Here is a 17,369-nt window from a genome sequence, read left to right as displayed (position 1 = left end):
TGATATGAATAAATTACGAACAATCCTAGAGTATGTTTTCAGTAATAACATTTAAGTTACAAAATGTTAGTCTTGGTTTATCGTTTTTCTACTGGGTCTTTTTGCGTGGCCCCTTCGCAAAATTTGAGAAACGGATGTAATTTTAAGAAATCAATTATAAAACCTATACCTATTAATGCAATTTAAAACGCAGATCTTTTTTAATTATTTAACTCAAAACACTCTTGTTTTTATCAGAGATTCTCTGAGACTGTATATTCTCTTTTAATTTTGGGTAACGAAGTAGATTGTGATTCTGATAGTTGCGTTCCTATGGCATCTATTGGCAACATTGTAGGTCTCCATTTTGTGTTATGGTGGCTAATTATGCCAAAGCTTTAGGCTTGTTCCTTCGACGGTAGTGCTTAAGGCTAAGTGTACTGCTAATGAGAAGTAAATAAAACTGAAGACAATATAAACTTAACGATTGTCTATCAAAAAGATATATAATTCCTACGTGCTTCTGAATTCATTGGGATGACGCAAACTATTAACCGTTTCTTCTATGATAGTAATATTTTTCCTTTGGTGCGAATATATAAATATCTTGAATAATGCTGTTACTCTATGGATTTATAAGACCTGCCAGTAAGTTTTTTTTCCTAACATTTGGCACACTGATTCGTTATCTGCAGTTCAGCTATTATCATTATTAATTTGAGATACAGCATTTTGTAACACTTCTGAAATTACACGAAAAGAAAGCAAGTACATTTATTGGGGCAGTTTTATTGTACAGATCCACAGATTGTACAAGGCCCATAAAAATTTAGGGAAGTCTTTAATTTGCCAATTTTATGTCGAGAATAGAACCTCTGCGGGGCTTCTAATCCGTTCCTATCCCTACTACTACCCCTAATCATACTCCTACTCGTATTATTACTTATACTATGTAGCCGTGTAGTAAAACTGCACGCATTTATGTTTGCATAATGTAATTTAGAATTGGTTCACTTTCTTTAATGAAATTTAACAAGTTGTTGTCTACTTTCACACACGCCCAAGCAATTGAGTACTGGTACATATTGATCATCTGCCTAGCTGATACCACAGAGAGAGAGAGAGAGAGAAAAAAAAAAAAGATAATTCGGAAAGTATGTATCAAAGTGGGTGCAACTTTTTGTGATTTCTCGTCGCGGTTAGGCTAAATCGCGGTTTAAAATGATGGTTGGTACGTTGAGAAATATCAGTATTCATTACCCTAGCCTTATAGATCCACATTAAGCAAGATTTGCTATTTACGTTTCCAACATTTGAATTTCTAGTGTGAAGCCAGCAAGTCACTCTACTGGCATCAATTTCTGTACCGTATTAATGTTTTCAGCAACTAATTTGTTTTTGTCACGAAAGCTATTCTTTGTCCAGCATAAGCTCTAAACTCCGATAAACAAAATATTTGAATCCATCCTCTTGTCAAATACGATTGGCTAGTTATGTCTCACTCCCTTTCCCAATGCAAGGAGCAAATTATACGCGTGCATTTTGACAGTATTCTGGTGTTGTCCAGATACTTAGATCAGCAACAGAAAAGGAAGGAAAAACTCGAAAGATTACAAATATGTATTTTAATTTTGTTGGTAAGCAATTGTTGCTTAATGAGTAAAGGTTTCCCTTGTTGATGATTCACCAGAACACCCGTGGAACTGCGATTCATCACCCATCTTTCAGACTTAAAAGCAGAACACGCCTCCACAGTTGAATTGGCGCCATAATTACTGTGCATGCTTAGTGTTTATTTTTATTTTTCATTAACAACACTCGATGGCAGTATTACTAGATAATCCGTATTATATATTTGTCATTTATAATAATATACCAGTTTTATATGGAGCTTTCGTAGTAAAAGTAATAATCAAATCACATTAACTATTTTGCGGAGGAGTAAAAGAGTCGGTAGGCCAACACCAAATCAGCGAGATTTATTTTCACGTGGCTTTGTTTATCTCAGTTTAGAGCTTATACCGAACAGGGTTTAGTTTGTATTGACAACCAGTAATAATTGGTCACTCTAAACTAAGATTTTTATTTTATCCAGTTCATGGCAGGCCACAACAGGTGGGTCAATAATGGAGTGCCGCTGTAGACAGCTGGCTTTAGTCCACCTAGGGTTTACGCATGAACGACATACTATAAAATCGCTTTTTTAAACGTAAACCAAGTTGTGCCTGAAAGCTACAATTGTTATCTGTTGAAGGAAAACCACAGCTAGATGGTCCAGGGTGCAACTTTATGAAAAAGCTGAGAAGCCATAATGGGCATGCACGTAATCGAAGATATTGTTTGGTAGTACAACAACTGCTCATGTTACAACTTTTCCTAGCATTTATTCTTGGTCTTCCGTAAATGTTGTGCGCAATAATTCCGATGAAATTCATGTATTAACTCAGTTGCTATGCTTGATATTATTTCCTCGTCACATTTATTACACTGAAAATGTCTTTCAGTATCCTGGTTTGGGAACGAAGTGTTTGCAAAATGCGAAGTTAAAGTGTGACTGCCTATTTATTTATTTATTTATTTGGCTGTTTTGCATACAAATGAGAGTATTCTCAAGCACGCATACAGTTGTCAAAATTACAAAATAATTACATATATGGTATAGAAAAAACTTCATATATGGTATTGTAAACATGGTGTGCAGCTTACAAGCTGCATACACCTCGATTGTGTTCATATGCTATTTACATGCGTTTCACTGTTTCTTGCATGTCTTTACGTATATGATACTCACATATAACTTCCATAGAAATTGTATGTTATCTGTTGCAAACATTAGTTTTTGTGTTTGGAATTACGGATACTGATACTTGCAATGAGCTTTTAATGGGTTGACTGGTAACCCCAGTCATATAAAATACAACTCTCTTGGTGTCTATCGAATTACAGCGCCGATGATAATTAATATGGCGCCCATTCCTTGTCCATGAGCACTCATTTATTTTAAGCGTAGAGTTTTTTTTTTTAAACCCTTTGGGGATCCTATGGTACAATTTGTACCATACGGGTGTTTCATGGTACATTGCGTTACAACTCTGCTATTTGATTTATTACAATTCTTCCAGAAAGCAATTCTTCCTATTATACATTAGTAGTATACTTATTCTATTAAAAATATTTTATCGAGGTATGACAGCAGGGGGAAATTTTTGTTGTAACCTATAGTTAATGAGGGATCCCAAAGTACTACATGGAACAAATATGACGTTCAATAACGGACAGAAGAGTAAGATGCGTAGGACTCCTACTATATCTGCAAAGTTACTTGGATGGAATTTACTCAAGAGTTTGGTGTTTACATAATGTGTGTATGTTTTATTTTTTATCTTTTAAATAGAGGATTAGATATAACGCCTGCATAATTGAGCTCCTTTTGAAAGAAAAATATTGGTAAATTGGCGGAATTTTGACCTCGTAAGTTTTGAACTACAATGGCTAACCAAAGCTAACCTAAATATTACAAATTTAGTTTAAAGATTGAAAAAATACCATGTGCAGTTTTGATTAGAAAAACTGAATGGCGTTAGTATGTAGAGCCTGTAGAGCCCGTAGCTTTAAGTACAGTAAACTTAAAAGAAAGTGATAAGTTATCTATTGATATGCTATTAACATGAAAGATAAGAAAGGATTATTGCCCTAAATACGCAACTGTAATGAGAGACGTAAAATTTAAATAAATTATTTCGTTACTTAAAGAAAGGATAAGGAAGCTCGCACGCAAAACAATCATTTTTAAAATCGTTCTTTGCTTTTTTATCAAAAAATGCCTGATGTGGATATCCACCGTTGTTGGTGGTGTGAAATCCGTTATTTCAGTTTCTAACTAAAAATAAATATATACAAGTTTCATTGTTTTTTTCCGAAGATTTCACTGAAAAAAGGGCTGAAGGTTATTTCGAATATTAGATTTATCATGTTAAATTAATCATATTGGAATTCCGAAGTCAATAATTATCGAAATAAATTTTAGGTTCTTACTCACCACTAATGAAACTTGTTCATCAAGTGGCATCAGGGCTAGTATTGGATTTTGTTTGCATTATTGTTGATACGTTATAGTTATCATTTAGAATTAGGTCCACTTATATGATACATGTAAACTATCTAAACATTTCGGTTTCTTTGGTTCGTTTAAATTTGATATTGGGTACATATTTGAGTTGGACAATTTTGCTTTCTATGACGGATTGTAAGGTTAAACATAGTACATACGCTGAAAATTTCTTTAATATAATTTGATTTACTATCTTCACGCATTCCAGAGTTGCTTGCCTCATTCGAATTCTGGAAGAGGAAGGATATTCTTTGATTTGACAAATTTTGCTCTCGGTATCTATGGTTAGATTTGAAATGGCACTGTTTAAACTTAGTTATATTGATGTGCGTACGATTTACAAATTTTGACGTACGTAAAAATATGTTATACTATTTTAAATTTGATTGGGAACATCATAATTTGGGCTTTTTCTCTGTGAATGATGGATGTAAACAGAGTACTGGAATGAAATTTGTTTAATGTACAAACAGTTTATTAATTTGTTAACATTAATGTCTATGTTTGGAGATGAAGTATGATACTGGTACACTTCTAATTGGCCACTTTTGTTTCTTTCAGCATGAAGGTTGAAAGATATTTCTTGTTCTCGATTTTTAATACTTATTAATACTTTGAGCCCGTAGGATATTTTAAAATATAAAACCTTGTTTACGGTGGTTTTTATAGCTTTCGGTGAAACGCCATGGACCGTGCGTTTTGAAAGATAATTAAATGAAATTGTTAGAAAGGGGATGAAACTGTTTTCGGTAAAAATTTTAACATCTTATCTTTAGGCAGAGAGAATCAGTAGTGCTGCGAAATCTGTGATATTTTCATCTGTATGTTCTAACTGCTCCCTCTCACTCACTTCTTCGTATTTGTTCTTCGGCATATTTATTTATGACCTGATAAAGGTCCATATATGCATAAGCATACAAACGTCGGTAAGCTGTAGAACGGTCGTGTATGCATGTGCTGAAAACCGGAGAGAGGACGTTAGCTGCGATGGTAGTTGGTCCAGTTGAGACCTGTTAGGGTACATTGATTCATTTTTGTATAAAACATCCAAATATCATATGTATACTTACTGTTTTTCATATTAATACAATTCACTAGGGTTTGAACATAGCAAGAAATAGAGTCGACCTGGGGGCTGATAAGATACCAACTTGGAAATTGGTAATTCTTATTTTAATCGGAGGATATGTTTAGAATTTCTTAATATGCTGTACTTTTGTTACTAATTACACAGTCAACAAAACAGTGCCATACAGAGTTGCAGAATTTGACATTGTTTCTTTCTGTGTCAAAGTTTGAGATCAGGAGTTTACATTCTAACACGGGAAGGTCCCAAGTTGTCGCTTAAATCTGATTGAGCATCATGAGAAATGAAAATCAGCAAAATTTAAGGTGTAATGAACGAGAAGGATAGGAGTTACGGAGCTTCAAGATTTGAATATCTCAAAAATTGTATCATTTAATTATGTATATTTAAAGTACCGATCTTGGAAACCGTTAAAGAAATCTAAACGAAAGTTGTATCAAAACAACAAAATAAAATGCCCTATCGAAACCACAAACAGTGTTGCATAAGTGAAGCAGTGTTGCCAAGTCAGCATAAAAATATTTTCTTTGAAATAGCACCATATACCAATGTGCATAGATTTAATATGCACTATTATCTAAACATAACAGTGAAGTGTAGCGGTACAGTACTGCATACTGTTTTAGCTCCGTGTACTGAAAATGTAGAATGGAAAAGTCTGATGTGTGGCAATAAGAGGTAACAAAGGAATCTGATTCTCATATAATGAATTTAGTTCAAATGCATAACACCGACAGTATAACATAGCAAATTGTGAGCAGTGTCACCAAAAAAATATTGACGCATTTGAAAAACGAAACTGAGTGATACCACTTTTACGTCCTTTGTCAGCTTCGAAGATATATAGAACGGGACGTATAGTGTAAGGTGAGATCCGAACCATTATGAAAGAGAAAGATAAGAATGAGATGTAAAATTACTAGTACGACAGAAACATGTCCGAGGCGGGATTGAAACCCGCGATCCCTAATGTAAGTTGTCTAGCCTTGTATACCATAAGGCTACCCGGGCCGACCAAAAACGAAATGAGATAGTAATAAAATAATTATACTGTTTGCAATGTGAATATGATAATATTACAGTGTACAAACAGTTATATGGTATGGAGAAGATGAAGTAAAAGAATACGTCACTTACCATGAAAGGCATAAACTAAGGAAGTACTCTTTCAAATATTCATAAGGAAACCTGGAGAACCAGTTTACAGAATTACAAATATATGTGTTTCTTTCCTCGCGTGTATCATGTTGTTTTCGTGAGTTGTTTAATTATTCACCGGGGTTACTGAAGAGTAATGGAGATCCTCGTTTTTGTAGTGTATTCCCTTATTATTCTGTGTTGTCACATATTAGACTTGTCCATTGTACATTTTCAGTTTATGTACCTCCAACACTGTATCACTACACTTCACTGGTATGTTTAGCAATATAGTGCATTTTAATTCTGTGCACATTTGTATTGTTGCTATTTCAAAAAAATATATTTTTATGTCGAGTTGACAACACTGCTTCACCTATGGCAACGCTGTTTGTGGTTTTCGAAAAGGCATTTTGTTTTGTTGTTTTAATACAACTTTTGTTAAGATTTCTTTAGCGGTTTCCAAGATATTTACTTTAAACATACATAATTTAGTGATACAATTTTATCGATATTCAAATTTTAAAGCCCCGTAACTCCTCTCCTGCTAATCCGTAGCACTTTAAATTTTGCTGATTTTCATTTCTCATGATGCTCTATCAGATGTGTTATGTGGCAATCAGATTTCAGCGACAACTTGTGGTACTCTCCCGTGTAAGGTTTTGTTTCGTGAAATATAATTTTGCGGTTTGCAGTTTTGCTCAGTAGAAGGCTGTTTGAACCACTTGAAACTTGATTGGATACGTTCTTTAAATTTAAGTACGTTCCTTGGCTCTTTTGCTTATTCGTTTGACATTAGGTCATATGCAATTACCGTACATGATTTATCATTGAATTATATCTAATTTGTATGTTCTGCTGAGTTCAATGTTATTTTGTCTAATGAAACCTGATAAGGTATGGCTCTTTTTCTGATATTTATATTTCAGCTGAGCCAAGTTTATGTGTTAAATAATTTATTTAGGTTCTTAAAGTAAGAGAAAAATGAAATCTTTGAGTTTTACGTCCCACGGTTATGCCGCTTAGGCTAAAGGAGACAGTGATGATGAGAGATGAGTGAAATGGTGGAATGAAGAAAGTGGGAGGAAACGGGAGAACCCGGAGAAAACCCACGAGCACGGTGTTTGTCCACCACAAAGTTCACTTGGCGGGGGCTGGGATCGAACCCGGGACCCCGAGCGCGAGAGGTGAACGCTCTACCACTGAGCCACCGCGCCCCCTAAAGTAAGAGAATATAAGCAGTTAGTTTTAAGAAATTCAAACGAAAGTCAGTTTGAAATTGATGTATCCTACTTCTATTTAATTTTAATTAATAGAAAATTCTAGTAAATAAAATATGTTTGTTAATTTAAGATAGCTTATCTTTAGTAAAATCTTATTAGTTAACTTTAAACTTATCTTGGATGAAATCATATTCGGGGAACTTGAAAAATCTAATATTTTGGAGATTAAGTAACTCTTCTGAGGCTCGCTGTACGCTGGTCGAGATAACTTTGTTTTGCCAAACTAAACCTGACTAATTTGAACTTTTGGATATAAAATATAGGTACTTGTATTTCTCTTCTGTATATAATAAAATGAAATGTAGATATGTTTGAGAGCTAACTCATCCTAGGCGGTTGGACCGATTTTATTATATTTTTGTACATGCACAACTTATTGCCTTGTTTAGGTCTTTAACGAGTTTTGCTGCGAACTACTCACGCTGGCATTAGTGCACACTATTTTGCAATAAGGATGAAGGTAGGTTTCTGTGTTGCAATATTTTTAAATTGTTTAACTCTATTCCTAGACTCCCCACAGTAGATTTAAATAGTAGTTTAATGCGAAAACTGGAAATTTTCCTAAAGGTAGAAGAGACATTTTTATGCAAGAAAGTGAATATAATGATATCTGGCAACCAAATTCTACTAAACCGTCGGTACGTGACGTTTGGGCGCCGCCGTTTGGGCGCGGACGTTTGGGCCCCGCCGTTTGGGCACTGGACGTTTGGGCGCGAAGCCATTTGGGCGCCAGACGTTTGGGCGCGAGTTAAAAAGTCGTTATGTTAGGCGCTGAGTACTAAGTTCGAATCAAGATATCACAAGGTGTCTACTGTAGTGGAAGTCCTTGAATTATACTGGATTTTGTTTTACATACTAGAAATACTGGAATTTCAAAATTATAAAAACTGAATTAACAATTAAATTTTGTAAATTTAAGTTTCAACGAAAGTTAAGTGTGCTTTTTATTTGATAAGTTTTCAAGCCAAATGTAAGTCGACCTGACTACATATGATTGACTGCATTACATACATAGTGAGCCTATTCCATTAAAAAACTTAAAGCAGGCCTTCTGCTGTAGTTACGCAATAAGTGTGAATATCAAACACATTTCTAGTGGCTAAATGACCAATATATGTACACTTAACTATTATTTTTCACTTTGAAATCGTTGTTTTTTTTTCTTTCGCCACTTTCTTTAATGCAGATTAAATGCTTACAATGGGACGAAAAAAATGTGTTAAGTTTTGATTTTTATATTGGAATGTTAATTAAAAAAAAGTGATACCAGAAATACGGCATACTACAGTTCCTAAACTCAATGTGTTAGACATCCTGTATGCAAAATATGTCTTAGACACCATGTATGCAAAATATCTTTCCCTCAACTCGATTAGGATATAAGATTTTTAGATTTCTGGGCTCTTGGAATCTAAGACCATTTAGCCCGTCACGTTTGAGGGAGCACACTATCCGGGGAAAGAGAAGGAAGAAAGGATTGGGGAAGGAAGGAAGCGGCCTGGACCCATAAATTAGGTACCACCCCGGCATTTGCCTGGTGTGAATGAAGAAAACCCAGGAAAACCTCATTCAGGGTGGCTGGCCTGAAAGAGCGTGTTACACTTTTTCGACCAAGTGCCCCCACCGGGAATCGAACCCGGGACCGATCGCACCGAAGGCGAGAGTGTTAGTGACTACGCTGCAATCTTTTATTGGTAGTTCTTTATTGGACTTAAGGAAGAGAAGAGTTTGGCAAACGTAATACGAAAGAAAACAAATTTTAATATTCATAAATATGTAATTATTAACTTTCTTTAAAAAAATACAAAAAATAAATCAATATGTTTTAATTAACATTAAGAAAATTAACAGTTCGTCTGATTCCTTTATTTCCTAGCTTTCTTATATAATACAAAAATTAGATCAGAAGTACAAGAATCGTGAACAAGCGAAAAATCAATCCATAACGAGGTTAGGCAACAAATGCCACAAACGCATTAAACTATTTAATTTAGATGAATAAATAAGGTAGAGATAGAAAATATACAGATAAATGAGGTGAGATAAAGATAGAAGTGTAGGAAATGTATATATCTTGATTGGCGCTTAGTTTTCAGTGCCTAGCTTACTTTATATGTCGTAAATTGTGATTTTTACTATGTACCTCGCGCCCAAACGTCTGGCGCCTAAGCGGCTTTGCGCCCAAACGTCCGGCGCCCAAACGGCAGCGCCAAAACGTCCGCGCCCAAATGGCGGCGCCCAAACGTCCTGTCCCGTAAACCGTTGCAACAAATCTGAGAACTCTTAGTACAAGACTGGCCTTTGACCTTCTTTAAATTTCTGTCTCTCTACCTGAATAGTGGGTGAAATAAGTTAAGCATGGGGCTGCAAAGAATGTGACAAAAATAATACAACATGGTCGATATTGATGTGAAAATTGTAGTTTGATACCCGAGATCGTTGAGATGACTACTGGCATTTAGTTCCGAATTCATCGCTCAACGGCATGAGTTTGAAGGGAAGAGTGGGAACTTAGTAACATGTAAAAATAACACTGTTCAACAACGTAAATGAAAATTGAACAAAATCAGCTAATTCTTATTGATTTTGTGGTGCTGATCACGAATTTGAAAGTTATTTTCGAATATTAGCTCTACTTTTCGTTTTACAGGCATGTCTAATAATAACGCTTTAAAAATAAATATATTCGCTTCGTTTGGGGTAAAATGTTACACTGATCCGGCAACACTGGAGAAACTATATGAACGCTTGGTTTCATTGTGTTCCTTATCTCACTAGTGTTTTGCTATTGTTAGAAAAGACAGGTTTAGTGCAGTTATCAGCGTTTTGGGTGTGACGTTTGTGTATTGCAGGATATAAAAATACAACTACAAGTACGCAAAAATACTGTTATTTCGAATGTATATTTTTAAATAGTTGTCGGAACTATTTCAAGGGACATTTTGAGGATTTCAATAAACAAAAATGCCGCGAAATTGTGTAAACAGTGCGGATAGCTTCTGCTACGTGTGTGGGGAAGTGACATTTTTTTCACAAAAGCAGGAACCACTAACACCACTAATAAGAAAAGCCTATCAATATTACTTTGGTTGTAAAATTGGAGACCAAGATAAATCTTGGGCACCCCACATAGTGTGTAACACTTGTGCCAGCAATCTAAGAAATTGGATTAATGGGAAGGGGCGCTCAATGCCTTTTGTAGTGGCGATGATTTGGAGGGAGCCAAGCGACCACATCAGAGACTGTTATATTTGTATGATTCCTTCCGTCAAGAAGGGAATTTCCACGAAGAAGAAGCGGGCCCTGATCTATCCTAACATTCCTTCTGCAATGCGCCCTGTTCCACATGGAGAAGGACTACCTGTCCGTGACCCACCTAAAGAATACGATCTTTTTTCTGATGATGATCAAGAAGTTGAAGCTCCTGAATCAAGTACTTCGAAGGACCCTACGTTTGTTGTAGATGAACCTCCATGTGAACCACATAGACTTACTCAAGAGGAACTAAGTGATCTAATCAGCCTTGGACCTCTCGAAAAGCAAAGCCGAAATTTTAGCGCCACGCTTAAGGCAATGAAATTTATTGCAAGAAAAAGTAAATATTTCAGTGTATCGGAATAGGGAGAAGATGTTCACTTCATGTTTTACTATGGAAGACACACTTGTGGCATGTACAGATGTAAATGGTCTCATGAGGGCACTTAAAATTAATTACGAACCTACGGAGTGGAGGATCTTTATAGATTTGTCCAATGTGAGTTTAGAGGCAGTGCCTTTACATATTGAAAATGAACTTCCTGCAATTCCTGTAGGTTACGCAGTTCATATGAAGGAATCTTATGAAAACTTGAAACGTTTACTTCAAGCCATTAAATATTACGATTTTCAGTGGCTCATTTGTGGTGACCTTAAAGTAATAGCACTGTTGCTAGGTATGCAGTTAAGGTATACAAAGTATTGTTGCTTTATATGTGAATGGTACAGCAGTGAATCTCATTACCGCAAAAGTGATTGGAGTACCAGAGAAACTCTTCAGCCGGGAGTGAAAAATGTGCAGCATGAACCTCTGGTAGATCGTAATCGAATTTTGCTTCCCCCTCTACATATTAAATTAGGTCTTATGAAAAGTTTTGTTAAGAGCATGAACCAAGAGGATGAGGACTATAAGTACCTAAGAGGACAATTCCCTCGATTAAGTGATGCCAAAGTTAAAGAGGGTGTTTTCATAGAGCCACAGATTAGGCAACTATTCACAGATCAAAAGTTCGACGAAATTCTCCAAGGTGAGAAAGCTGCGGGGGAAAGCTTGAAGAGTGTTTGTTCACAGTTCTTGGAAAGACACCGAGCAACAAATTACAAACAACTGGTAGCAAAGTTGTTATTGTGCTACGAAAATCTTGGTTGCAATATGTCTCTGAAACTGCACTTTCTTCACTCATATCTTGACTTCTTTCCCGAAGATTGTGGAGCAGTAAGTGACGAACATGGTGAGCGTTTCCATCAAGATATTGCAGCCATGGAGAAGAGATATGAGGGAAAGTGGAGTTCTAATTTTTTGGCCAACTACTGTTGGACTATTGCAAGGGATGCTCCAGATGTAACCTACAAAAGGCAAGCCAAGCGAAGATGCTCAAAATAAAATAAACATAATCCTGTACAAGGGATCACTTGAAACTTGTGTCTGCGTTGCAGTGTAGTTCTTGCACAGAAAGTATTTTACATATTTTTCATGCTTTGATGTTAATACTGATTTTTATTACGGAATTGTTAATGTTTAACTTGACCACGGTTACTTTGTTTTCTGTATCGCTGTAAAACTTGTATTTGCGCAATTTTGAAAAAGGAAGTACAAGGGTATAGAAAGCTATAGGTTAGGGTACTTCTTAACTCCCCAGCTTATCACATCACAGTGAAATAGATAAAAAAATGAAATGTAGGTTTTTACAAGGATTTTGCTTAAATGTTCTATAAATATTAATACAATTGTATATATACAGCTACTGTTGTACAAGGGCGTTTTTTTTTCACAACCTGAGCTAAGAAAATTCTTCTATTATCATTCCCTTTCATATTATGCTTAAATGAATGTAAAAATCCCAATTTCAAAGAATGTACTTACTTTCGATCAAAATTTGTTGAACAGTTTAATCAGAAACGACTCGTTGTAGTGTCCAGTCTATAAGTTTCGGAACGCTGACATTAATAGCGATACTTCTGAGTATTGAGTAGAGGTGAAATTACGCATATTTACGATTATATTTGTATTAAAATAGGGATGCGAATAATTCAAGTACTTTTGATATACCAAATCCCCTATAGAAATATATGTATATGTATATATGTACATAAGCTAATTTAGTAATAAAAAAAAACAAACAAAAAAAAGCTATTCTATTGTTGCTTTATATGTGAATGATAAAAGTGTTTCCGTGTAAATGATAAAAGTACCGCAAGTCTGTGTCTGTTTGAAACTGATCTGCAATCATTTATATATAACTGTAGGTTTCGAGTTTCCCGTTTGTACCTAGTGACGCCTATTAAGTGTGCTCATTATAGGTGTATCGTGCGATTACAGTGCCATACATTTTCGAACATTCGAAATGATCACCTCAATGTACACTCCCTACGCGTCAAGTTTCGTGAGAGAGGGCTGTAGGAGAAACTAAATTTTCTTAATTGAGTAACTTTTAAAAATTTTGTTTATGCTCTCATAACACGCTCTTTACTCTTGATGGGCCTTGACCCTACTTATAACGGAACTTTCGTTCGTTCTACTTGAAGTATTTCTAGTTTCTGTAGTATTCATTTATTAGGGCTTGATCTACTATCAATTCACATTAACTATATTTTAAAAGATTTCGCTTGAACTAGTAAGGTATAACCATTTTTCTTAGGGGTTTCGTCACAGACTGTGTCCTAAGATTTCATGTGCGTCGTAAAGTTTGGTTTGGGTCTAGATGGAAGGGATTATCGACTTCAATATTTGGAGAATCTTTTCAAATTTGTTCCCTTTGCACCCGTCCACCTTCCAGTTCATCAGATCTGCAAGTCATACTGTCTTTTTACTATATAACCTTGATTTCTTTTACATATTATGCTTCAACGTATGTCATTTATGGCCATTAGATCTGATCTATAATAATTCGAAAAGGAATGTATTTTTTGTAAAAGAATATTGCTCTTTAATGGTGTATACGGATATGTTTCGAGGGGTATAGATCGTAGTACTGGTATATCTTTTTGCCAGTATCCAAAAAACCATCTGAGTGTGTATTTAATGTGCATAATTATGTTTAGCAGATGTCCATAAAATGGAAATCTTATAGCTTCACAGAATATTTTGTGAAAAATTCTTTTTTTCTCCCACACTGTGCTCTGCCATATCAGATGCAACAAGGTCAATTGTTTTTATGATAGTTTAATTTATTTTGCGTAAAGTATTAAATGTTTTATTTCTCTATGCTCATCGAGGCCTGATCTGTAATTATCTAAAAATTGCTTTGTATTTTTTCCGCCCGTATCTGTGGCTTACAAACGTTTTGCAGTGTCCGAGGGATTAAATAGGGTTGCAAGTTTATATTGCAGGTTTGAATATTACAGAAGAAAATAAGTATTTTCTTTCTCGGTTCGTGATAAATGAAGCTGTAATGCGAGAAATCTGCTTCTACTGAAGCTTATCTCAGCAGCAAGCTTCTGTTTTCCATTTCACAAAAAGTCCCGATGTACAACAGTAATCTTTTCTGTTAAACTTTTATCAACCTGTAGAAGGGTGCGTAAAAGAATGGCCTGCGTTCGGCGTGAATTCATAAAATTTGAATGTGGCAGAGCAATCAGGTACAGCATGTGGTAGTAATCGTAGTCGACTATCAACTATTTTCTAAGCTGGGTCTCTGCGTGATCCACAACTACGGTACCTTAGAGGCTGTTCGGATTTTTAAATATCGATATTTCTTTAATCGACTAATTAACAAGAAACCATCTGTCGTTCATTCATTTATTTTGTATCACTTTTGAAATGTGGTTTAAGGAACTAGATATTTTTTCTAGATTCGTGAGTTCCTTCATTTGTTGTTTTTAAACCAGTACCTTCTACTAGTTTTTAAACTAGTAGAAGTTCGTGACTACAGAGAGATACAGTGGATAATATGTTTGGTATCCAAACACAATTATTACCGCCAAAGATTGCACTTGGAGATGTAAAAATAGGAAAAAATGATGCTTGGCCAACCTCCCATTAAGGAATGTAACATTAAATAATCCTTTGTGAATTGAACACTTTTTGTAGCTTTTTTTTAAAAAAAATCAATATTTTTTTATTGTAAGCAACGGAGTAACCATGTAATCATTCCTGAATAAATTTTTGCATGATTTGTGTATCAGTGTAGATGATTCTAACAACTATAAAATGTACTTTTTGAACAAAATCCAACATTGAAATATTTGTAAACCATACAAGAATATGTCAGCTAAATTTTCAATCAGCTGTTTTAGATAGAGAAACAACAGAGAAATTTAATTGTTAATCTTGAAACGTTCATCACTGTGAGTGTGTTTATAGAAATTGAAATTTGTAATATTTTTTGTTGCGAAAATATTTCCGTATAAAAGTATTAGCTTCGAGCAAAGATCCCTTAGGCAGGATTTTTCTTCCTTAAAGGATTTTGAATTGGATTTTTTTTCTTCTAAGAATGCAGGTGTCAAACTCTTTGTATCTTTTGGTAAAGTATTACGATAAAATATTTTTTTATATATTTCTGTAATAATCAAGTTATTTGATCAAGGTGGTGTATGAAACAATAAAGATTATATTGTATTTTCTTGTTTCAAATGTTCAGGAAAATAGTTCGGAATATTTCCTTGATCTTAAATATTAGGAAGTACTGTTTAAGAATTTTCGTTTTGTAATTTTAACTTGTTAGAATTTATAGTTGGCATAAAATATGTTCGTTTTCCTTGTAATTTGTGAATTTCCGATAGTCTTTATTTTTTTATTTTACGATTCTTTGAACCCAAAAATTCTTTGAGCTCGAAATTTCTTTTAGAGATTTGTCATGTTGTAGGAAAATTTTTCGTATAATTTCTTTAATTGATCATTTTATATTTTTAAAATAAATTAAGATTTCTGTTTTTTATATAATAATATAGTAATTGATTGCCAGTTTTCAGTTTATTGATGCTTTTCTTCTTTTAGTCAGTAGAATATTTAGGTTTTGTTGAATACTTTTGCGCCTGAATAACTTCAGTAAATACTTGGTCGTCTAGAGCGAGTCTTATTTACGAGATAAAACATTAACACAAAATGGTGCATTGTTTCTAAAACATAAAATCTTTCAGATTAACGTGTCACGTTGATGCTCTTTATTCTAAGGGAGACGATGATTAGTACAAGTGAACGATGACGGAGGAAGTGGTGACGTGAGAGTGTAGGTAGAGACAGAAATACATCGCTAAATTCTAAGGACACGGTGTTGTCCACCACAAGCGTACTGGATTGGGGATCTAACGAGGGACTTGACGCTCCAGAGGTGAATACTCTATCACTGAGCCACAATACCCACTTTCGTGTTGTAATTTGAAACCACTTTCTATTGTTAAAAGTTTTGAAGGCATATTTTCTTTGCCGGGGGCCGAGGTGGCTCAGTGGTACAGCGTTCACCTCTGGTGCATGGGGTCCCTGGTTCGATCCCAACTTGCGCCAATTAAATTTTGTGGTGGACAGACACCGGGGTTCTCCCGTTTCCTCCCACTTTCTTCGTTCCACAATTTCATTCATTTGTCATTCTCTCCGTCTCCTTGGGACGTAAAACTTTTTCTTTGCCTGAACATTTTTCTTTTTTCTCGTGAATTACATATTTTCTCTGTAATTGTCGTGTTATCTACTTGGTCAGTAGGAGTGTTTAAAACATAACTTATTGAAACAGGCATCTATAATATATATTTCACTATAACCCGTCTATAGTATCTACATATTAGATGTAACGTTTGACACCGAAGACAGGAATGGCATGTTAAGTAGTTTTTCTTATAAAGTTTAAAATAAAGTAAATGGGTTTGCAGTGAACCAAACTAAAAAAAATGCAGTTTTATGGTACAAATGTTGAGTTAGAGTGCTATGTTTTAATTTTAATGTCTGAAACAGGAAACAAGATTGTGAAATTTAGAAATGCATCCATTAATATAACATTTCAGATTTCAAGCGTATAGGATGATTTTGATGCATATGGAATTGATATGATAGTGAAAACTAAAACTTATGAAACTTATTTTTACTTTATATTTTTATTTAAAAAGGAAAACGAATGTAGTATTATCTTTCTCAAGTAGACCATATTCCTTGCAGTGTGTAAAGGGTTCCAAATTGTTTGAGTGTAAATCAAATTGTAGCTTGAGGTATCACATTTTAATTTCGTTAGTTCATACATCAAGAAAAGCTATCAAATGAGAGAAAATATTCACATCACACTTTAACTAGACTAAATTCCATTACAGTGAATAAACGCTGGTAAATATAGTTGCATCAAATTCGAGAATAAGAACTACAGTTTAATTTTAGTGTAGAAAACACAAAGTCAAAATTGTTAAAAACGAAACGCACACCTTATGTGTTTTCATGTAGATCAATTGATCCTGATGAGACTGAGTTTACAAAATGTTTGATATCGATTTCTTCTTGAGTACGGTACTACATTTATATCCATCTTTTCATGTTGAGAAGATAATTCTGAAAGTATGTCTATGAAATTTCAAGTAATGTAAATAGTTTGAGGTTAGT

At 34.7% G+C, this 17,369-nt stretch overlaps 1 protein-coding gene across 7 annotated transcripts in view; it reads left to right on the top strand.

Annotated features, from left to right (window-relative positions):
* The first annotated feature begins 328 nt into the window (after window positions 1–328).
* LOC145691105 (uncharacterized) overlaps window positions 329–17,369 on the top strand; it is a 33,589-nt gene continuing 16,548 nt past the window's right edge. The window contains exons 1-2 of one of the 7 annotated variants that reach the window (XM_081766795.1): window positions 333–627; window positions 7,987–8,057. The gene's annotated coding sequence lies outside the window, so the exon portion shown is untranslated. Of the gene's footprint in view, window positions 628–1,191; window positions 1,211–2,682; window positions 3,345–7,986; window positions 8,058–17,369 lie in introns of those variants that run through there. The other 6 variants (XM_081766796.1, XM_081766800.1, XM_081766797.1 and 3 more) reach the window with 6 other exon arrangements.

Source organism: Thermobia domestica, chromosome 7 (assembly GCF_964235325.1).
Source record: "Thermobia domestica chromosome 7, izTheDome1.hap1.1, whole genome shotgun sequence".
Taxonomy (NCBI): domain Eukaryota; kingdom Metazoa; phylum Arthropoda; class Insecta; order Zygentoma; family Lepismatidae; genus Thermobia; species Thermobia domestica.
Note: the sequence above shows the minus strand (reverse complement) of the source record. Positions and strands in the feature narration are given on the sequence as shown.